Genomic DNA, 23,460 nt, shown 5'->3' with positions numbered 1-23,460 from the left:
GTTTGAGTTCTGTTAGTAGGAGAAAAGGGAAGAGGAGGAAAAGAAGGAGGAGCAGGAGGAGGAAGTGAGGGAGAAGGAGAGAGAGGAAGAGGAGGAGCACTGTCTCAGGGGAAAAGATGTTAGTATAAGAGAGAGAGGTGAGTGCCTAAAACACCTCCACCGCCTTCACTCATAAAGCTCAGAGACGCTGGGAATTATTGCGAAAATTATGCCATCAGCACCTGCACCATCCAGACACCTTAGCAGAAGAAGCAGGAGGAGGAGGAGGAGGAGGAGGAGGAGGAGGAGAAGAAGAAGAAGAAGAAGAAGAAGAAGAAGAAGAAGAAGAAGAAGAAGAAGAAGAAGAAGAAGAAGAAGAAGAAGGAGGAGGAGGAAGAGGAGGAAGAGGAGAAGAAGAAGAAGAAGAAGAAGAAGAAGAAGAAGAAGAAGAAGAAGAAGAAGAAGAAGGAAGAGGAGGAGGAAGAGGAGGAGAAGAAGAAGAAGAAGAAGAAGAAGAAGGAGGAGGAGGAGGAGGAGGAGGAGGAAGAGGAGGAGGAGGAGGAGGGAAGAAGGATCAAGAGAAAGGGGGGGGTGGAGGAAGAGGACCGGTGTTGTGTCATCTGCCATCCACGTATCCTAAGACATCCCACCCGATCTGCGCATGCGTGGGCTTTGTTTACAAACAGAGGGTGGATGAGTTGCGACACCTAAGCTTATTTTTTTATTTTTTTTAAAGTAAATGATGACGTATGTTCTGAATTTGGAAATTGCTTGAAATATGAAAGTTTTTTCCTGCACCCTTTGTACCAGTAAATGTGATAAATGAGATAACCAACACCCCTTGTATGTCGGTAAATGTGATAAATGAGATAACCTACACCCCTTGTATGTCGGTAAATGTGATAAATGAGATAACCTGCACCCCTTGTATGTCAGTAAATGTGATAAATGAGATAACCTACACCCCTTGTATGTCAGTAAATGTGATAAATGAGATAACCTACACCCCTTGTATGTCGGTAAATGTGATAAATGAGATAACCTACACCCCTTGTATGTCAGTAAATGTGATAAATGAGATAACCTGCACCCTTGTATGTCAGTAAATGTGATAAATGAGATAACCTACACCCCTTGTATGTCAGTAAATGTGATAAATGAGATAACCTGCACCCCTTGTATGTCAGTAAATGTGATAAATGAGATAACCTACACCCTTGTATGTCAGTAAATGTGATAAATGAGATAACCTGCACCCCTTGTATGTCAGTAAATGTGATAAATGAGATAACCTGCACCCCTTGTATGTCAGTAAATGTGATAAATGAGATAACCTACACCCCTTGTATGTCGGTAAATGTGATAAATGAGATAACCTACACCCCTTGTATGTCTTGGCGCCATCTTGCCTGGACAAAGAACGATATCTACACTGTGTTTGTAAACATCGGGTTCCGCGCATGCGTAGATCAGGATGGGATGTCTTAGGATAGGTGGATGGCAGATGACACCACACCGGAAGGAGAAGAAAACAAAACAAGAGATAAAAAAGATAAAGAAACAGTAAAAGATAATAATATAGAAGAACAAATGAGGAAAATGACGAAAATAAGAAAAACAAGAACAAGAAGGAGAAATAGAAAAAGAAGAAGAAAAGAAGAAGAAATTAAAAAGTGGAGGAAAATGAATGAAAAGATATATGATGGGAGAATTAGATAAAGAATGGAAAACAGTTGACAGTTAAAACGAAAAGGTAATTCAAGCTTCAATGAACTTGGACTGATACGGAATTTTTAATATACATCTAAAGAGAGAGAGAGAGAGAGAGAGAGAGAGAGAGAGAGAGAGAGAGAGAGAGAGAAATGGTAAGGCAATAGTTAAGAAAGCACAGCAGAAACACACACACACACACACACACACACACACACACACACACACACACACACACACACACACACACACACACACACTCACAGGCAGTAACAGGAAAAGGAAACAAAGAATAGCGAAATAAAAGACGGAGATAACGCTGGGAAAACAAATATTAGAGAAATGAGAGAAACTGACAGAAAGGCAGAAGAGCAGAGACAGGATGAAAGCTGGAGGAGATAAGAAGGAGGAGGAGGAGGAGGAGGAGGAGGGGAAAGAGAAGGAGAGAGAGTATAACGCTGACGAGGAGAACGGGCTTGACGAGTTGGAGGAGGAGGAGGAGGAGGAGGACGAGGAGGAGGAAAGACGAAAAAGGAAGAGGAGAAGGAAAATAATAATGATGATGGCGTGTGGAGGGGGAAAGAGTCATACATATTCCGATAACCCTGGATCGAACCACACGAATACACACACACACACACACACACACACACACACACACACACACACACACACACACACACACACACACCGTACATCCATCTGAACATCTGCACGGCGTTAAGAATAAAGTACGAGGAGGACAATTTGCCTGACGTAACGCATCGATGGGGAAGTGTCGAGGCGCTCCAAGGGACAGGACGGGTGACGGGTGATAAGATGATAAAATTGTCAGCTGGCGACGTCAATATAGATAGAGGAAAAGGTGGAGGAGGGAAAGAAGTAGAAGGACGAAGACGAGGACGGTTAGGATCAGGAGGGCGAGGAGGAGGAGAAGGAACGATGAAATGAGAAAGTGTTGGAAGAGGAACAGGAATACATAGATATACATAGGAAGAACAGACACCAGAGGACCTGTCGGTCTATGGCGAGGGTGTCTGTTTACTACCGCTACTACTAGTAATCTACGTGTGGTAGGACAGGATAGAATAGATGAAGGCTCCTCCCCTCCCACCTCTCCCTCCGGAAACGTGCCGGCAGGAAATCTAGGAGAGAACACCATGTGCCTTTAAGGAAGAAAGGGACATGGAAATTTTACAGTAAAGAGAGCAATAAGAGGAAATTACTACCCTTAACTTACACTACTGGTGACCTAAGCTGTGGGGGAAACTTATGTCTTCAGGTTGTTCTCGTGCTGCAGGCCTCCGAACACCAACCGAGCAATATCAGAAAGTTGACTGTTTTGAAGGAAGGAGTAGAAAGCTTACCGGTTTCAAAGGCATGTTAAGTTACAGAAAACGCTAAAAAAAGAGGTGTATTGATCTTGCTCTTTGTGTGTGTGTGTGTGTGTGTGTGTGTGTGTGTGTGTGTGTGTGTGTGTGTGTGTGTGTGTGTGTCAATTCTTTATTATAAATATATACAGAAAATTTCTTTACAAACCATAAAGCTTATTTCATTAGGACAGTGGATCCCTCGCACCTTTTGGTAAACTTATTCGTCTGTGTGGTCACGCACGGGGGAGGTGGTTAAAGATGAGTTAGAGGGTAAATGGGACAGTGAATGGGAGGGTGAATGGATGGAAGGGAAAGACTGCGAAAAATCTTGACGTGTGGCCGGCAAGGGGGTGCGGTGTGCGCGCTCATTCGGCGCAGTCTGCATCGTAATGTATGGAGATTATTGGGTGACTTTGCAAACTGTTTAGTCTTAATTATTGCCTCTACTTTTGTGTATGTGTGTGTGTGTGTGTGTGTGTGTGTGTGTGTGTTAAATGTTTTCATAATCTTGAAAGGCGATTTGTCGTAAGACAGGAATTATTTTGATTTTAACCCGTCCGCTGCGATTGGCACGGATTTAGCTTTCACTGGTAGCCTGGTAACATATATTCCCAGGTCTTTCTCTCCCTCTGTGGTGGATAGTGGAGTGTTTCCCATGTGGTATTGGTGTGCTGGATATCCCCTCCCAAGGTGCAGGACTTTACATTTTTCTTCATTGAATTGTGTCACCCACTTTTTGTTCCGTTCCTGTAGCTTGGTGATGTCTTCTTGTAGGAAATCCGCAGTCAAGGAGTTAATGTCCAACAAAACTAAATATCAATCTATTATGCTTGTAATCGAGAACGAGAGTAAAACTTAATGATCTCTCTAAGTTTGGAAGACTAGTCTCACTGTTCATGTCTAGGAATTGGAATAGAAACTGTATTGGTAGGACAGATGCATGGCGGCGAAGGTCACAGGAATATCAAATCTGCAAGTGAGGCGGAGAATTCCATTGTGATCTGGAGTGGAATCACAAAACACAGTGGCAAGGTCAAGGTGAGCTTAGGGATACAAGGGATGTGAGTTGCATACAGGAAATTGTGAAAACGTCTAAACAGATGAGCGACAAGGATGGTAAGCTAAATTTTTTGCATGACAGCCACGGATTACACGGAAAACCAGAGTGAGGATTTAGCCGCTTGATACGGTAGACGGAGAGAGAGCGGGGATCATGTTTCTTAATGGTCCCTCTAAGCGAAAAAAACGAGAGAAAATCATCACTCACACAAACCATTTCATAATATATATCAAAGCATTTGTGATCAGTTTACGTATCATCTATTTTGGGGGGTTTATATCATGGCACAAATTTGGCCCGCCGCTGCTACCATGATGACTTTGTAGACACGAGTGCAATGGAGAGTAGAAGAGGTCACACATAGGAGGTCTATTGAACAGTTTGAATAGTTAGCGCATTTTGAGAAACGAATATGTAACTGCATAGCTGACCTAAGCGGCGACGAATTGCCGCACGAACTTCAGCTGATTAACTTAAGTCAAATACAATCTTACAGCTAATATCTAATAGATTAGATTCCTCCATCACTCTTTTCATCAGTTTTTCAGCATCATACAACAATACGTGTTTTATTAACCCCTTGACTGCAAATTTCCTACTAGAAGACCTTGCCAAGCTACAGAAATGGAACAAAAAGTGGCTGCTACAATTCAATGAAGAAAAATGTCAAGTCATGCATCATGGGAGGGGATATCCAGCATACCAATACCACATGGGAAACACCCCACTATCCACCACAGAGGAAGAGAAAAACCTGGGACTATATTTTACCAGGCTACCAGTGAAGGGATATCCAGCATACCAATACCACATGGGAAACACCCCACTATCCACCACAGAGGAAGAGAAAAACCTGGGACTATATTTTACCAGGCTACCAGTGAAGGCCAAATCCGTGCCAATCGCAGCGGACGAGTTAAAAGAATACAGAGAACAGACCATCATGCGTTAATCATAAGGAAGGTAATGAAAGTTTTTTTTTTCTCTAATTGAACGAGACATCAGCACAACCCAGCATCTTTAGCCAGCATCTTCATTCTTTGATCCCTTGCGATGGTAAATTCTGGAACAGCCTTCCTTCGTCTGAATATCCTCCTGGCTTCCTTCCTCCTCCCCTTGACTTCCTTCAAGAGAGGAGTATCAAGACACCTTTCCAACCGAATTTGGCAGCTCATCGATATTGTCTTTTGTAGGAGCAGTTCTAGTGGGCTTTTTTTTTTTTTTTTTTTTTTTTTTTTACCCTTGAGCTGCTTCCTTTGGTGTAACAATATGGAGCAAGCAAAAGAGAGTGGAGGAATATAAATGCGACTTCCCTTCGATCCGATATATGGAAGTAAGAAGACATCTACCGAAGCGGGCGTAAGCCACTCACGGTGAGGTATATACGGGAGGTAAGGAGGGTGCTGCAGACCCTCCAAAGACCCTTCCCGTGTCCTCACTTTCCGTTTCCCTATTGTCTCATTAACACCAGAGAGTAGTTCAGCATGCTCTCTAAAGACATATTCTCTTACTTTCCACACCACACTACATACGCGCTACACACACACACACACACACACACACACACACACACACACACACACACACCAATTCCTCGATTTTTTTTCTCAAAATTAAAATGGCTATTCCAATTAAAGCCTCGGAGTCCCCGTCTAGGGAGAGGACCACAAATGCCCCCAGAGCGGACTCAACTTTCAGCTCTCAACCCAAGAGGTGTCTTGATACCTCTTCGAACTTTCTCTTCATTAACTTCTGAAACATTCGCGGTCTACGTTTTAATTTTAATTTTGTTGAGCACCACCTCTCCTCCTCTAAACCTCACCTCCTCTTCCTCACCGAAACACAGGTATCGGGGACTACTGACAGCAATCTTTGCTCTGTTTCCTCCTACTATCGCTATCCTAAATTTCAATCCAAAGCTGGATGTTGCGCCTACGTGCGCAACGACATCACTTGCTCTCGTGCCCACGACCTTGAATCTTTTGAGTTTTCCACCATCTGGCTTAGGCTTCATTGTCATTCTATTACTAAATACATCTGTGCTGTGTATCTCTCACCTAACTCTACTAACTATGTAAAAGTCTTTGACTACTTGAACTCTAAAGTGGAGCATATCTTGACCCACTCTCCCTTCGCTGAAATCTTCATCTTAGGAGATTTCAATGTTCACCACCAGCTTTGGCTTTCATCCTCGTTCACTGATCAGCCTGGTGAACAAGCCTACAACTTTGCTATTCTCAATGATCTTGAGCGGTTGGTTCAGCACCCTACACGTATTCCCGACCGTCTTGTGGACAGGCCCGACATACTAGACCTCTTCCTTACCTCTAACCTTTCTGCTTACTCTGTCAAACTGTTATCTCCGTTGGGCTCCGATCACAACCTTATTTCTGTATCCTGTCCTATCGCTTCTGTACATCCTCTGGACTCACTGAAGAGGCGATGGCTCTGGCATTTTGCTTCCGCCCGGTAAGACGCCCTGAGGATGTACTTTTCCGATTTCCCGTGGAATGATTACTGCTTCCAGGATAGAGACCCCTCTGTGTGTGCCCAGCGCACACAGTGGAGGCATACATGGAATGGAGGCATACATTCCACGTACTTTCTCTACTCCTCATGCTAAAAAGCCTTGGTTTGATCACGCTTGTTCTCGTGCTATCAAAGATAGACAGGCAACTCACAAAAGGTACCAGAGCCTTCGCACTCCTGCTAACCATGATCTTTACATTTCTGCCCGGATTCATGCTAAATTTATTCTTCGACTTACCAAAAGCTCTTTCTTCCATACGAAATATCAAAACATTGCCTTTTTTTTAATTCTTCCAGAGACTCCTGGCTTCTAGCCAAAAATATCTCCTCCAATTTCACTTCTTCATCTTTCCCTTCTCGCCTTAATCCTGAAGACAGCACCGCCGTCTCATTTATCTCTAAAGCCCCGTTCACACTGTGGCGACTCTGGGCCACGACTACCCAGGACTCTAGGGTACACGAGGTCTTGGGTGTTGATGTGAAAAGGTCGGGCTTGTCTTGAAAGGGGTCTGGAGACTTTTGCCGAATGCTGCGCCGACGTGTGACGGGAGTCTGGACTCGTGAGGGTTAGCACGACATGCTGGCAACTAGTTGGCCGAATGTCCCAGACAGTCGGCAGGACACCAAGACCCCAATAAAACCTCCCCCACTTCTTGGAGCGTGGGAACCAACTTGTCAAATGGAAAGGTCGCTGGGTTGTCGTGGCCCAGAGTCGGCACAGTGCGAACGGGGTTTGAGGCTGAAGTTCACGTTCAAATTTTCTGTAAAAACTCCACTCTGGACGAGTCTGGGCGTATTCCTCCTACTCATCCCCCGTCTGACTCCTTTATGCCTGTTATTAAGATTCTTAAGAGTGATGTTTTCTATGCCCTCTCTGGCCTCAACCCACAAACGACTTTTGGACCTGATGGGGTGCCTCCTATTGTCCTTAAAAACTGTGCTTCCGTGCTGACACCCTGCCTGGTCAAACTCTTTCGCCTCTGCCTATCAACTTCTACCTTTCCATTCTACTGGAAATACGCCTTCATACAGCCTGTGCCTAAGAAGGGTGACCATTCCAATCCCTCAAACTACAGTCCTTTAGCTTTAATTTCCTGTTTATCTAAAGCTTTTGAATCAATCCTTAACCGGAAGTTTCTTACGCATCTATCCACTTCTGACCTTCGTTCTGATCGCCAGTATGGGTTCCACAAGGGGCGTTCTACTGGTGATCTTCTTGCTTTCCTAATTGACTCTTGGTCATCATATCTTTGCCGTTTCGGTGAAACTTTTCTTGTTGCGCTAGACATATCGAAAGCCTTCGATAGAGTCTGGCACACGTCTTTGCTTTCTAAACTGCCCTCTTTCGGATTCTATCCCTCTCTCTTTTCCTTTATCTCCAGTTTCCTCTCTGACCGATCGATCACTGCTGTAGTAGACGGTCACTGTTCTTCCCCTAAATCTGTCAATAGTGATGTCCCACAGGGCTTTGTTCTTTCTCCCACTCTCCTTTTGTTTTACACTGATGATCTTCTTTCCAAAACGAACTGTCCTATCCATTCTTACGCCGATGACTCTACTCTGCATTACTCAACTTCTTTTGATAGAAGGCCAACCCAAGAGGAGCTACACGATTCAAGGCTGTAAGCCTCAGAACGCTTAACTTCAGACCTTACAATCCTTTCCGATTGGGGCAAGAAGAACCTGGTGTCCTTCAACGCCTCAAAAACTCAATTTCTTCACCTATCAACTCGACACTACCTTCCAAATACCCATCCCCTATTCTTCGACATCACTCAGCTGTCACCTTCTCCTACACTAAACTTCCTTAGTCTATCCTTAACTCAAAATCTCAACTGGAAACTCCATATATCCTCACTCACTAGCTTCCTCGAGGTTTGGCGTTCTGTATCGTCTCCGCCAGTTCTTCTCCCCCTCACAGATGCTGTCCATATACAGGGGCCTTGTTCGCCCTCGTATGGAGTATGTATCACATGTGTGGGGGGACTCCACTCACACAGCTCTCTTGGACAGAGTCAAAGGCTCTTCGTCTCATCAACTCCCCTCCTCATACTGACAGTCTTCTACCTCTTAAATTCCGCCGCCATGTTGCCTCTCTTTCTATCTTCTATAGATATGTTCATGCTGACTGCTCTTCTGAACTTGCTAACTGCATGCCTTGCCCCCTCCCGCAGCCCCATAGCACTCGACTTTCTACTCTAGCTCATCCCTATAGTGTCCAAACCCCTTATGCAAGAGTTAACCAGCATTTTCACTCACTCAATCCTTACACTAGTAAACTGGAACAGCCTTCCTTCGTCTATATTTCCTCCTGCCTATGACTTGACCTCTTTCAAGAAGAGTGTATCAAGACGCCTCTCCACCCGAAATTGACTTCTCTTTTGGCCACTCTTTACTCCTTGTCTATTGTGGGAACAGCGAATAGCGTGCTATTTTTTTTTGTTTGTTTTGTTTTACACTTTTTGTTGCCCTTGAGCTGTCTCCTTTGTTGTAAGAAAAAAAGACGAGGTCAAAGAGCTACAGGAGGAGAGCGCCGCCATGGCATCAACACCTCATCAGGAAGGTAATGACGGGCGAAACCGTTCCGGGATCCCCTCACAAAGGCCTCACCCCCGCCTCCCAATTAGCGATGCGGGAAGATCTTTAGCAAGATCTTTAACGAGAAGAGGGATTAGTGTGCTGTGTGTGGTGGGGCGGAGAGGCATGGATTAATGAAGTACGTAGTTGTGGCCTATTATCCCTTGCACTAGTAGATGGAAACCTTAGTAGGGTTCCTTTTTAATATCTACAGGATAAGTCTCTCTCTCTCTCTCTCTCTCTCTCTCTCTCTCTCTCTCTGTAGTGCCGTGTGCTGCCTATTCAAAGGGCGTAAAGTCTATATATAAAAAAATAAATAAAATAAAAGCATACATTTTACACATTCACATATATACACACTGCACTTTGTTACTAATCAACTATAAGTGTTAGTGGAGTGGGGAGTGAGTTTCTCCAGTGGTGGGCTGCCAGTTTAACCTCCTGTGTGTTCATCCCCTGGACGTGGGGGACGCTGGCCGTGAACACATTCCACACCCACAAAGGTGCGTTGGTGCTGGCTGGTGCGGGAACGTGGCACCTCCACTGCGTCACCACGGGATAGCACTGTTCTCGTGTCTCTCGTGGTGACTCTCGGTGGTTGACGTAGGCCCGCCAGGTGTGGTACTTCCTGCACCTGTGCCTTGTGGAAGACAACAAGCGCTGCGACGTCCCTGCGGTGTTCCTGCGAATCGACAGAGCTGGGAGTCTCCGTCTGGGCTGGGGGGTCTGCAGCGTCCACCAGTCGCAGCGCCCGTCGCTGGATGCTGTCGAGTTTCCCGCTGTGCGAGGCAGCACACGACATCCAAGAGAAGGCAGCGTACTCTAGGTAAGGCCGTATCTGGGCCTTGTAGAGCAGGAACCTCCCTTTTCTGTCGAGGAAGCTGGCCACCCTTCGCAGGCAGGAGACTCTGTGAGGGGGCTTTTGGGCAATGTGTTTGATGTGGCTGTCAAACCGTAGCCCTTGATCCACTTCCATTCCCAGAATCTCGACGGATTCCTGGAGTGGTAGAGGGATGCCACCAAAGCGTAGCCTCCCCTCTACTGTTGGCCCGGCAGTGGTCGATCGAGAGACCACCATTGCCTGAGTCTTCTCAGGGGCAAAGGTCACCTGCCAGCGGGCACCCCACTCCTATAGCACCTTCAGCTGCTGATTGATATCCTCAGCAGCTCGCCCACTGTCTTGTCGGGGGTAGGTGCAGGAGAGAGTCCAATCATCAGCGTAAGCTGAGACTGCTGGCAGCTGCCGGAGAAGGTCGTCCACGTAAATGTTCCACAGGACTGGCCCCAGCACTGAACCCTGTGGCACTGATGCCACACGGACGCTTGCCCGTTAACGACGACTTGGATCGTCCTTCCTTGCAGTTAGTCTCCCAGGAGCTGAAGAAGGTCGCCTTGGATGCCCTTTGCGCGGAGTTTCTCGAGGAGGCCACCGTGCCACACTCTGTCGAAATCACTCGCTATATCCAGGGCCACCAAGACAGTGTCCAGGCCGTCGTCAAGGGCGTCCTGCCTACTCTTGGTGAGAAGCATGAGCAGGTCTGATCCCAAACTGTTGGTCCGAGAGGAGGTAATTGTCCTTGAGATGGCGACAGATTACGTTTGCCACACCCCTTTCGAGCACTTTCCCCACCACAGAGAGCAGGGAGATGGGTCGGTAATTTTTGGGGTCAGACCTGGAGCTCCTCTTGTGGATGGGAACTCCCCGAGCCTCTTTCCACGTTGAGGGCCAGATGTTTTCTCGGAGGCAGGCAGTGAAGACTGTTGGGAGAGAGACAGCCAGCTCGTGGGCACACTGCTTCAGCAGGTGCGGGCTGAGGTCATCGGGGCCAGTCGCCTTCTGGGTATCCAGCCCTCGCAGCAGGCGTTCGACCAGCATCTGTGTCACCTCCACCTTGGTGACAGTCTCCTTTCACTGCTGTACCAAACGAGACGGTGACTGTCTGGGCTCGTCCACTTTCATCTTCCCGGCGAAGAGGCTAACCAACAGCTGGGCTATCTCCTTGCTGCTGGTGGCCACCGTCCCGTCTAGCCTTGTGAGAGGAGGGATCGTGTCCTGGCGGCTAATCCGCTGCCTTTTCTTGACAAGGGACCACCTAATCTTGTTTCCTACCTCTGCTCCATACAGCTTGCGCCTCATGTCCTCTTCCCACTTCCGTATGGCCCACTTCCTGGTCACCATCATTCTCCTGCAGGCCGCCCGGTGCAGGACCTTGTTGCGCCGAGTCGGATTCCGTTTGTAGTGGAGCCACGCTGAGTACTTAGCGTCGGCAGCAACACGGCAGCGGTAACCAAACCATGGTTGGTCCGCTGGTCTGGTGGTGTACTCTCGGTGGGGCACGTGTCGCCTCTAAAGGTTCAAGAGGCGGGAAGTGAGGGCTTGTGCCATGCTCTCTGTCCCGCCTCGCAGCACAGAAGGCCACCCCGTGTGGCTCAGGTCACGGCGTAAGGGGGTCCAGTTCGCCTTGTCCCACAGCCAGACCGTGCGGGTGGTTGCCTCGTCCAGAGCTACCCCCACATTTACCAGGGTCAAGACAGCATGGTGGTCGGAGCTGCTTACGAATCCCAGCTGGTCACAGCGGAGAATGTCCTCCTGGAGGTTGGAGATGACGGGGTCCAGCGCCCCGCCCAGCTCATGCATAGGGAAGGGTACGTGGTCCGTCAGGCCCTGCACCGCCAAGAGGGCCTCGTAGGCGTCCTGCTCCAAGTGGTGGTTGAGGTCACCCACCAGTAGGACGTGCCTGCAGCTGTGCACCACTAGCAGGTCGTCCAGGGACTCAGTGAGGTACCGAGGTGAGGCAGGCCCTTGTCGTGGCGAGCAGTACATAGCGCACAGCAGGAGGGCAGAGCAATCAGCCAGCACGACCCGGAAAAACATCACCTCCATCTGGGGAGTCTCTCTCTCTCTCTCTCTCTCTCTCTCTCTCTGTTTTTCCCCGCACGTATAATAAGATTATCGAAGAGATTACTACTGGTAACTTTTATTGTGCTTTGAGGGCAGCGCATTTTTGTCGTTTCTTTTCACTCGGCAGCTTGGTGGTAAAAGTCAACACTTTGCTTCATTACAATTTCATGACCACCGAGCGAATGAATGGGTGACAGGGGCCACTGGAAGTGACGTGAGGTGAAGGGAAGTGTTGGCAAGTTCCTCGTATTGGATACCTACGATCCCACCTTGTTTAGTGGCTTCACGTGGAGCTGCCAAAATTTATTATACTCGTTTATATTTCAGGTGACAGACAGCCTTATCCACGGTAAGCCATACTGTAGATTCTTGTTGAATGTCTGTCATCAGAGCAGGGCCTCAAGACAGTGACATCATCGAGCTGACGGATAGTTTTCGCAACAGCTTTATTAACGGTTAAGGCGTCAATTGCCATGTACAAAGAGAACGTTCAGCAACCCATTTTTGCCTCCTGACTAAATTCTGATGTTGTCAGCCGTCTGATAATGCCCAGTGTTGCTCCCATAGAGTCTATATACTCTAAAAACCTTCGTAGCTTCGTAGCTTCGGTCGGTGTTTGTTGAACCGAACTCTTGAAAACTTGAGAGAGAGACTTAGAATGCAGGAAAATGTGCGTGATATGACGGACGATGAAATATATTGATGAAAATGGTTATTATCTAATGAATCTATTCTCAGACATATTAATGGTTTATCTTGCATGCCACTGATACGTCAGATATACGAACTGCAAGGTTAAAGATCAATCACCGAGAATGAGACTTGCAGCCTTCATGGACAAATAAAACAAAGTTCATAAAACAACATGTCGGAACACTTGCTGGCCAAAAAAAAAAAAAAAAAAGACGAATCTCTACACATCAGTGTTGTCAATGTCCATATACTTCATGGGTCTAGAAAACACTTGTCGTATATAAATTATGCAGGTGATAAATCTAGAGAAACCATAGGGGAGGGGTCCAGCCGCGGCTCTCCTCAGTTTATTTAATGATATGTTTAAGACCTGGGTTCTGGGTAGGCGGTGGCTGGGGCGTGCTGGGCCCACATTCACCGCGAGATGGACGACGCGGGTTCGAATCCCCACGCTACCACCTCGGATTTTTCAGTCACCGCCGAGTGGCTTAAAACTACCCACATGCTGTCCTGAAGACCACCCATCAACCCGGACTCTAGAGGAAACCGTCCAAGTGAATCAAGAACGAGTTCCGGGGGGCAGCATGAGCCAAGAGCAGATGGCGCCACTATAAACACTTGCCTGCGCCACGACGGGCTGGGGTCGACTTCCATCCAGGCCCCTCAAGAGAGCCTACCGGCGCTACAGGCGGACACGTAAAAAAAAAAATCTATTTTTTTGCTAAAACTACCATGCTTGCTCGAGATGACCGTCGGGAATACAGCGACACGTCCCAGGGCGTATGTTCCTATCAGTTAGTTAGTTGACATTACCATCCTTGATTCCTTACCCAAAGCATTCATCTCATGACAAAAAAAAAAAGACAAATTGTTACTTCGCGGTGATATCATGTGGTGAATAACGGATTTTTTTTCAGTGATAAGGAGCATGCTTACATTTTAGCCTATATTTTGGTTCTTGTGTTTATTAGGCTATTGTTTTTGTCTCAATACAGTCCTTGAAACCTGAAGTATAAATAATGTTTTATTGTGGAACTGAGTTTAGTTTATGGTCATATTTAGATGCATTTTAGTCTTGCCTCGTTCGATGGCGCGAGCGGGAGAGATTTTATCTAGATGGAGTGTGACGAGTAGTCAGCGATTACAAAGCTATCACTGACTGCCAGTTCTACCACACACGATCGAGCGGTAGTGCTCACGCCATGTGACTTGACATGTCACATGGCCATGTGGCTTGACGTGATCTCTTTTGGACGTTAGGAATATTAAATCCCATATATAAACCTCGGGTGGCGGTTCTCTCAACCCTGCCTGGCCCATTATCAGCCTTCGTACGTTCGTACATGACATCCCATACGGCCGCATGAACGCTGCCAGCATGACACATCGAAATAATACGCAATGCGCGACAATACCCGGACGACGTATAGCAAACTAAAAAAATATAATCCTATCCAATCACCACGGATGTGATAGCAGTCACGATTTAAAAGAACTTAACTTCAGAAGGCTGTCAACAACAAATGTACTACCGTTAGATCAGTAGGGTGACACATTTGAAAGCAGTTCTACGACGAAGCAAAGCCATGTGTTTATCCTTAAATTCCCTTGAGACGTCAATGAAACTCAGAAAAGGAACAATGTGTTCATACGTCTGACAAGAAAACTGAACGCTGGAGAGCTGTTTGTAATTCAGTCACGTGGTCTATACTCGTATGAAAATTATCTCGTCAAGAAGCTATCAGTGTTCTGAATAAGTGTGGCTTCAGCCTATGGGATGTTCATACATATGTGGGTGAACACAGATAAAGAATCCAATCTTAACATCTTGACTGTGTATTTCCCACCAGAAGACCTCACCAATCTACAGGAATGGAACAAAAAGTGGCTGCTGCAACTCAATGCAGAAAAATGTAAAGTCCTGCATCTTGGGAGGGAATATCCAGCATACCAATACCACATGGGAAACACTCCACTATCCACCACAGAGGCAGAGAAAAACCTGGGACTATATGTTACAACACACACACACACACACACACACACACACACAGAAATTGTGATGGACAATTCATTGTAGCTTTTTTTGTCATTGTAGCTACAACAAAATTAATATAATTAAATTAAATAATACATTAATCATAGTATACTATTACTAATAGAAAAAATTAGAACATAGAACAATTAGATTTAGATTAAGCTTAAGCAGTAACACAGTAAAACACACAAAAAGAGACGTGAGAGAGAGATAAACTCTCTGTACTCTACTACATTCATACTTCTCAGTAATATATACCGATCACCACAAGAACGAGAAAAGAAACAAAAATTTTAACATTAAAATCAGGATGTTGCCAAATCATAAGTAAACAAATTACAAGAAGTATTTGCTCTCCAAAAAGATGACAGCTGCCAGTAAACAAAGTTGTAAAACAGAGAGAAGGTATGTCTCTCTTTTTTTTGTGATATCAGTATCCACTCCAGTAATAATATATTAATCTCATTTTACATTTCAAAAGTAGTAATCGGCCGAATAATCGGTATCGGATTGATATAAAACCGATTAATCGGTAATCGGTAATCGGCCCAACTGCTTATCGGTGCAACCCTAATATGTTACCAGGCTACCAGTGAAAGCCAAATCCGTGCCAATCGCAGCGGACAGATCAACTCTTCCTCTCTGTTATGGTAAGTGAGAAACGTAACGACTAAAAAGTAAAGCGAAGAGGATTGCTAAGGCCGCTAACAGCAGACTACTTTTTCGCAGTAACCAAAAAAGGAGGTACACTTGTCAAAACAGTGATTCCGTGTCAAAATCAAAGCATGTTTCGTGCATGGTTGGAAATATAATCTCCTTTAAAAATGGAATAGGACATGCATTCCAGCAACTGTCCTTTCCTTACAGTAAAGACTTAGGGTCGTATTATAAGATTTCGCAGCCCAAGAACACCTATTTGACAAAGCTTTCGTAGGAGTTGTGGGCATTTCCAGGAGTAGTTTTATGACCCTGGTGGTAGTGTGACCCTTCCCCTGTACTGTGAACCTAGAAACACATATTTGACAAAGCTTTCGTAGGAGTTGTGGGCATTTCCAGGAGTAGTTTATGACCCTGGTGGTAGTGTGAACCTTCTTCTGTACTGTGAACCTAGAAACACCTATTTGACAAAGCTTTCGTAGGAGTTGTGGGCATTTCCAGGAGTAGTTTTATGACCCTGATGGTAGTGTGACCCTTCTTCTGTACTGTGAACCTAGAAACACATATTTGACAAAGCTTTCATAGGAGCTGTGGGCATTTCCAGGAGTAGTTTTATGACCCTGGTGGTAGTGTGACCCTTCTTCTGTACTGTGAACCTAGAAACACATATTTGACAAAGCTTTCATAGGAGCTGTGGGCATTTCCAGGAGTAGTTTTATGACCCTGGTGGTAGTGTGGCCCTTCCTCTGTACCGTGAACTTGAAGAAACACTCATTAGAACCCGACTGACCCCCTCTTTGACCTTTAGAAATAGCTGATGTGAGAAGCCAACGTGTCTTATCATACCGACTTGTGTCTCCAAGGCTACATTTGTCCTTCTTCGGGTATTTGGAAAGGAGGACGAAGAGACGAAAAAACACGCCTCCTAGAGAGTCCTATCCTTGGTTATGAGTGACAGTAAGAACAAATTGAACTACTCACGGTGTACACCCAATGCATGTTAAATACTTAGAAGCATCCATGGGTACTGGAAGCATGGATCCTGTTGTCCAAACACTGATCCTGAAAGGGTGAAGAAAGAAAAAACGTTCTGATTTTTTTTGTGTGCGCGTGTGTGCGTCCGTGTGTGTGTGTGTGTGTGTGTGTGTGTGTGTTTGTGTTCATTACAGGGTCAACATTGGTGATATCTTTCTTTGTTACCAACACAAAGAAAATGAGAAGTCAATATGTGAAGAAAGGCCGACGTAGAGATGGGGAACAATAAAAGCATTCTTAAAGTTGGGCAATTTCACGGAGGTCAGAGATGTTCCCTGCAGCAGATGGTCGGTGGACTACATTCTTGTTACCTGGTGCCTCCCACAGCCGCACAGGCCACTCCCTTGACACCTTGTCTAGGCGCATCACAACAAATTATATTACTTTTCTCCAATCTCTCCACCTTCCTTCATCCTACACCCTCTCTCTCTCTCTCTCTCTCTCTCTCTCTCTCTCTCTCTCTCTCTCTCTCTCTCTCTCTCTCTCTCTCTCTCTCTCTCTCTCTCTCTCTCTCTCTCTCTCTCTCTCTCTCTCTCTCTCTCTCTCTCTCTCTCTCTCTCTCTCTCTCTCTCTCTCTCTCTCTCTCTCTCTCTCATTTCATCTCTTTTCAACATGATATGCATGGAATGAAAGGATTTTATATCTACTAATGACAGATCCCTTTCCTGTTTTCTCTACACACACACACACACACACACACACACACACACACGCGTCCCTTCTCGTCCACATGGCACAGTCGCCGTCAGCATAACGTTCTCTCTAAGACGTATAATGGCGGTGGCGGATCAGCATGAGACTGAATTACAGTGACCTTTACGACTGAATAAGACCTGCTATTTATTATCCCCGGGACTCCGGTTCAGGAGACAATTGGGCGGAACGTGATATGTGAACAATGAAATGCTCTTCAACCACTAAGTATTATTTTAGTGGAGAGACGGAGGAGAGACACCCGTGAGAAAAAGAAAAGGAAACGAGGAATAAGTGGAGGAAGAAGGAAACGGAGAGAAGAAAGAGTAAGTGGAGGAGGATAAGGGCTATTACTTCTACTATTACTACTACTACTACTACTATTACTACTACTAGAAAAAGAAGAAGAAAAGAAGAATTAAGCACAAGGCGAAAAAGACGAAAAAGAAAAAAGTTGAATCAGAAGAAGAAGAAGAAGAAGAAGAAGAAGAAGAGTAAAGAAGAAAAAGGAGAAAAAGACGAAGAAGTAGACGAAGAAAAAAGAATGAAAAAGAAGAAGAAGAAGAAAAAGAAGAAAAAGAAGAAGAAGAAGAAGAAGAAAAAGAAGAGGAAGAAGAAGAAGAAGAAGAAAAAGGAAAAGAAAAAAGAAGAAGAAGAAAGGAAAAAGAATAAGACGAAGAAGAAGAAGAAGAAAATAAAAATAAAAAACGATAAACGGAGAACACACAAAAAAAAGAAAAAAAGTAAAGTTAATATGGTGAAGAAAAAGAGAAACTAAGAAAAATAGAAGATGGAGAAGATTGAGATTAAATGAAGATAAAGATGAGCAGGATAATAATAAATGGATAAGAACGAAGGGAGAGTAAAGAAGGAGGAAAAAGAAGAAGGCGGAAAGGAAGACACCAAAAGAAAAGTCATATATGCCAAATAAGAAACAACTGACAAGGATCCGAGGAGGGAGATACGAGAAAATGGGATGGAGAGAATTCTGAGTCAGTACGTAAGGAAAAAAAAATAGGTCAGGTCAGGCAAGGCTGGCTGGCTGGCCTCCAAGGTTACGGCGGCGGCTCAGGAGGTGAAGGAGGAGAAGGAGGAGGAAGAGAAGGAGGAGAGGAAAAGGAGGAGGAGAAGGAGAAGAAGAAGACGAAAATGAAGAAGAGAAAAAGAAGAGGAAAAAAAGATGAAGAAAAAATAAATAGAAAAAGAGAAGAAGAAGAAGAAGAAGAAGAAGAAGAAGAGGAAATAAAGAAAGGAGGAGGAGAAGGAGAAGAAGACGAAAATGAAGAAGAGAAAAAGAAGAGGAAAAAAGAGATGAAGAAAAAATAAATAGAATAAGAGAAGAAAAGGAAGAATAAGAAAAGAAGAAGAAGAAGAAGAAGAAGAAGAAGAAAAGGGGAATGGGGAGGTATAAAAGGGGAAGCTGGAGGATGAAGGATACCAGGATAAGGAAACGGAGGAGCAGAGAAGTGGAACGGTCTCTGTGAACCAACCTTCCTTCCTCTCAAGAACCATCTCTCCCCACCCGCTTACCCTACCCAGCCTTCTCACCCATCCTGCACGCCCCCCTTCACTACTCCCCTACTCCAACGCTACGATCCTCCCTTCCCTGCCGTCCTCAGCCTCCCTCTCTGGCCCTCTCTCGCCCTTCCAGGTTTCCACTTTAGTCGCCACTTTAACCAATTCAGCGAAGCGCTCTACGATTCGCAGCCATTCTCGGTTTCCTGTCATGACCAGAGTCAGGGCCAGTGAACCCGTAGCGTGCCCTCTGGCGGCCTCTGTCTTGCCGTTGTCCGTCTCTGTCTGTGTGCATGTGTCCCGATTTGGTGGATTGTCCTTGTTTATGCATGTTTTACCCGTGTCTGTGCGGCCTTAGGGGGAGCAGAGTTGATTGCATTTCTGTTTTGTTTCCCATGATCTTTTACGCATTGCATGTGTTATTCTACTTGTTTTTATGCGTCTCCTTCTGTTTGTATTTTATTTTTCGTATTTTTCAAGCTATTTGTATAGATGTATACTTGTGATGTGTTTTTTTTCAAACTATAAATTGTTGCAGGATTTTGATTCTCTCTCTCTCTCTCTCTCTCATGAATACTAACCACAAAGAGGCGAGTTAATTCACATTTTAAATTCTTCTAATGCTACTCACTCGTTCCCTCTCTTCCCCGTAATTTTTCGCCACTGGCATGATAATTTTAAAATCATCGGCTGAAGAGCGGAACGGATACCCCTGGCGCGGCTCACCATTCGCCTCTCATCAGGAAACAGCTTCTCCTTTTCAACGACAAAAATGCCTGCACTCACGCTGTCTTGCACACCCCTAACTGGCACGATGGGTAAAGCGATCCTTTTGATGAGTCCCCCCTCATTTTCTGACGCGGCAATCAAGGTGACCTCTGCACATTCCAGACATGCAACCCTTCCCAGCTACCCTCCTCGTCAGCTGCTATCATGCATAAAGCCCCATTTGTCTGATGTCTCAATTGGCAGCAACCCGTCCAATGGCCTTCCATGCAGTTGACGCCATTCAGACCCAGCCAGCCCTGTACCCATGAAGCTGGTATTGCGTACATCCTCAACCTGCAGCTGCTATCACCATGCAAGTTTCTTTTTTATACTGCAACGTCATCCTACTGACTCTTGTTCAACCAGTGTATTGCAGCCCTATCATAATGCTGTATCTTTCGTTTGAACCTTTTACTTACAGTCCCCTCACATGTAGCCCTGCTCCTTGAAGTCTTATCAGCAGCCCGTTTTGTCTTCATCCTTTCCTTGCAACACCTCTTTCAGGCAGCACGTGGCTTACAGGCTTATCACCAGAAGTCTATTTTATCTACATTCGCACCCTGCAGCCCGAACCTTTCATCCACCATTCCCTTAGACACCCCCTTTCAAACCCTGGGGTTGCCAAGCGTTTTTCCTGGGGCCGCCAAGACCTTAAAATATCAAACATTGTGTTATTACATTATAATAACACATATACATCTAAACTAGTGGGGTCGCGGTCATGTCTACAGATGCGTGATTGGGGTCGCCTGAAAACAAGGCTGGGAACCACTGCCTTAGACGAACCGTCGTTGCCTCGGACTTTCATGGCAGGCACTACTTCTTCAAGACGCTAAACTTGTCGCACATGAAACTGATGTGATAAGTTTTATTACTCAGCACGGCTTCGGCCTTTCTGCGCGCGCGCGTGCGTGTGTGTGTGGGGGGCGGGGAGAGAGAGAGAGAGAGAGAGAGAGAGAGAGAGAGAGAGAGAGAGAGAGAGAGAGAGAGAGAGAGAGAGAGAGAGAGAGAGATTCACCAATGTATGAGCACGCAATAGACTCGCGATCTCCAACCAGTACCCTACCCGACTGAGCTTTAAAGCTCATTAGTGACGGATCTCTGGGTACGTCAGAAACCTCACACGCACACGCACCCGGGAGGCGGGACACATTCCCTGACTGACACTCAGTATTCACTTTCGGGTGGACATAAATTTTGGAGACCATCCGTGTGTGCACGACTCAGCTCCTTGTGAAACGAAGGTCACAGATATAAAAGATTCATTCCCTTCCCATCAAAGTTGTATTCAGAATTCAATTGAATGTGTGGTGCGCTTACTGACACCTCTCGTATTTCTAATATGCATATTTTTGCGATTATGATTGCTTTAAGAACATGCATTTTTGGCTCGAAATCCCAGCCCTGAGCGAGTGTATGCGGTCACGAGCAAGGTCACGATTGTCCGCCTTGGAGAGGTTAATGTTATAGCGACACATTTAAAATATAGGGAAATGCAAAGACTGTTCCTGCCGCCTCAACTTTTTAATAACATTTTTTGTACGTTTTTGCCTATGGCGCCGGTAGGCTTTCTTGGTTGGGCCTAATGGTCGGCCCCAGCCCGTTGTGGCGCAGGCATAAGACTACAACATACTGTCTTCATGAACACCTTGCAATCCGAACCGTAGCGTACTCTCTTAAGAGGAACAAAGATGAATTCTATGGGGGGCAGCAGGACCCAAAGAAGATTGCGCAACTATAAAACATGCTTGCGCTACAAACGGGCTGGGGTCGACGAGCAGGCCCCATCAAGAAAGCCGACAGGTCTGTAGGCTGATTGTAAAAAAAATATACGATGCTTGCAACATTATTTTCTATTTTGTGGCCATGCTGACACCTATGAAAGAAAAAAAATGTATTCATGATTAAATTGAATGTAGGATGCACGTAATGATACCTCTTTTGTATTACTAATATACATACATTAGCGATTAGGATTTTTTTTTTTTTACGTGAACGCCTATAGCGCCGGTAGGCTCTCTTGAGGGGCCTGGATGGTAGTTGGCCCCAGCCTGTCATGGCGCAGGCAAGTGTTTATAGTGGCGCCATCTTATCTTGGCTCATGCTGCCCCTCAGGAACTCGTTCTTGATTCACTTGGACGGTTTCCTCTAGAGTCCGGGTTGATGGGTGGTCTTCAGGACAGCATGTGGGTAGTTTTAAGCCACTCGGCGGTGACTGAAAAATCCGAGGTGGTAGCGTGGGGATTCGAACCCGCGTCGTCCATCACGTGGTGAATGTGGGCCCAGCACGCTACCACTCAGCCACCGCCTACCGTGTATTTTTAACTCGCAATCCCCTCCCTGAGCCCAGCCAACCTACAGGCGCTATAGACCGAACGTAAGAAAATACACGATGCTTACAACATTAATTTATTTTTTTGTGTCTCGTTCATTTATCACTTTTCTAATTACACTTTACGCTGTTTGCTTATGATCCTCCTCGGTTTCCCATCACCCTACTCTCACCTCCCCCTGCCTTGTCTTATGGTCCCCTGCCCTTACATCCATCACGTCCCTTATTAAACCCTCGCCGCTACAACCACTGCCATCACTGTAACACACACACACACACACACACACACACACACACCGTAACCACAAATTGCCACCAACTTAACCAAGCGTAAATTCCTGGCCAGCTAAATAATTCCCCGACCCATGAATACAAGGTACGACAATGAGCAATTCTCGAGCTTCAACGACAATTTAAATAAGGTTTTTCCCACTTCGTTAGTCTGCCAATGCTGTGAGCTTAGTCGGCGAAAGAAAGTGGATTATTTCTTCTTTCCTATAATCTTTTCTTCACTATTTTATTATTAAGACTTTCGATTTTTTTTTCTTACTTTCCTTCTCTATTGTTCTATGATTTATACCCTTTCAAGTGTATTTATCGGAATTCATTTTCTTGTTCTTAAATTTCTAGCCATTTTATCTCGTTTTTTAGTCATCTCGTACTTTCCCCCCTTTTTTTAATGTGCGTTTTACTTTGCCTATCTTTTTATTCAGGTTTTTATCATGATCCTCTTTTTCCTTCCCTTTTTATCTCTTTCGCTTTCTCGTTCCCAGAATAGAGCCACCGAGACGCCAAGATCTGATCGAAAGGCCCTGAGTGACGGTAGATGTCTTAAATTGGATCAGTCAAAAAATTTGCCATGCTCTCCCTTCGCCTGAGAAGCTTCAAATTCACCGCCACTAAACTCTTTCTACACACACACACACACACACACACACACACACACACACACACACACACACACACACACACACCAGTGCTGGGCACTTGCGGTACTTTTTGCTGCACTGCGGTACTACCGCACTACCAAACCGGTACCGCAGTACTGCAGAGGATTGCTGAAAGTACCGGAGTATCGGTACCGCGTTCAAATTTCCTGCGGTATTTTTCGCGGTACCGGCAAACACTTTAAAGAAAAAAAAGTGATGATAATAATTTATGAATAAATAAATATGTAGATAGAAATAAACAATACCACTGTTTGAGGGGGGGGTACCTGACCCACCAGACAGACAGACAGTCGGGCATACGCACAGACACCGTGGGAAAGAGAGGAGGCACTTTCACTGAAAAGGATAGGCACCTATTGTAAATTAAAAGGATGTGATTTTTCATCGGAGGGAGTTTGGAACCAGAATTTTTTCACCTATGCTTTTCTAGGAGGAACCATACTTGCTTCTAAAATTAATCAACACCTCATAACTCCTATAGAACGTTAAATCAATTCATCTTTAGTTGCGTGCGCGCCGATTATCTCGCTATAACTGGCAACATAGAAAGAAGGGGGAGAGAGACACGTTACTAACGTGTACCGTGCTAACGTAGACGGACTTAGAACGTGTAACGTTCTAACTCTTAAGTCCGGGCTCAACTTCACTA

The 23,460-nt window shown here is 45.5% G+C and overlaps 1 long non-coding RNA gene across 1 annotated transcript; it reads right to left on the bottom strand.

Moving 5' to 3' along the window:
• Positions 1–553: 553 nt before the first annotated feature.
• Positions 554–1,807, bottom strand: LOC127002600 (uncharacterized). The gene is made up of 3 exons (XR_007756330.1): positions 1,230–1,807; positions 1,105–1,188; positions 554–1,063 (listed from the first exon to the last, which is right to left on the bottom strand). It is a non-coding gene; the product is annotated as an uncharacterized LOC127002600 (long non-coding RNA).
• Between the last annotated feature and the right edge of the window lie 21,653 nt (positions 1,808–23,460).

This window comes from Eriocheir sinensis, chromosome 23 (genome assembly GCF_024679095.1).
Source record: "Eriocheir sinensis breed Jianghai 21 chromosome 23, ASM2467909v1, whole genome shotgun sequence".
NCBI lineage: Eukaryota > Metazoa > Arthropoda > Malacostraca > Decapoda > Varunidae > Eriocheir > Eriocheir sinensis.
The sequence above is the reverse complement of the archived record's forward strand: the minus strand, read 5'-3'. Positions and strand labels throughout refer to the sequence as shown.